The sequence below is a fragment of the Etheostoma cragini genome, chromosome 22 (assembly GCF_013103735.1).
Source record: "Etheostoma cragini isolate CJK2018 chromosome 22, CSU_Ecrag_1.0, whole genome shotgun sequence".
NCBI classification, from domain to species: Eukaryota; Metazoa; Chordata; class Actinopteri; order Perciformes; family Percidae; genus Etheostoma; species Etheostoma cragini.
This window is the reverse complement of record NC_048428.1, coordinates 4,097,049-4,098,010: the sequence shown is the minus strand read 5'-3', so window position 1 is coordinate 4,098,010 and position 962 is coordinate 4,097,049.

Here is a 962-nt window from a genome sequence, read left to right as displayed (position 1 = left end):
CTGGGTCCCAACCAGCCAGATCCTAGATAAATCACTGCTGCTGGACTTCTACAGGGCCCACCCGGACAAGCCTGGTGGTCCGCCTGGGGGCGTCCGTTGAGGAGGGGGTACTGTCATGGTTGGGGTTCAGCTGGCCGTGAGTATTATCCTGTTTTCTGTTTTGTTTCTCCCTCTTCCTCCCCCTCGCCTGTCCGAAGCCAGCTGATTGCCAACACCTGCCGCCAGTCTGCCAGCAGCAATCATCTCTTCCACACCTGCTTGTCATCACCTGCTCCCGCCAAGCACACCTGCCGGCAATCTTCATCAGCCACAGTATTTCAACCCCGGTCCTGCTCTCACTCTTCACCTGATCGTTGTTTCCGCTACCTTGGTGTAACTACGTCAGAGAAACCTTAGCTTTTCCTAGTGTTTTTCCTTGTGCCTGTTTATGTACTTACCTCTCATGCGTTTTCCTTCCAGTTATCTCTCCCTCCGATCAGCTGTCTTCGGACCCTGGACCCTCTCCCTCGGTGCCCCCTCTTCATCATCCCGGCTCTTCATGCCAGCATCTCCGCCAGCCACTCATCTCCAGCCTTCACTCCACTCCTCTGCTTCTCCTCGTGCCTGCATCTCCTCCCGACTTCCCAGCCTTGGCTCCTCGGTCCCCCGCCGCTTCCCTGGTTCCAGTTACCTCTCCAGCCCTCCGGTCCTCCGCTTCAGCGTCCCACACCCGTCTCCTTCTCTCTCCCCCGATTTCGCAATAAACCTGTTCTTTGTGAGCTGAGCTATTGAGTCTGCCCTTCTGTCCCGTAACAAAATGTAACATTTGTTTTTGTTTTATTTTTTGAAGATAACTGGGTAATTAAAAAGAATTTGAGAAAGTGTAGGTTGACTTCTTGATCCACACTCTTGTCCATATGGTGGCGTTAAGGCACCAAAAAGCTGGTTGCCAACCGCCATACAAAAGAAGAATAAGTTGTCTT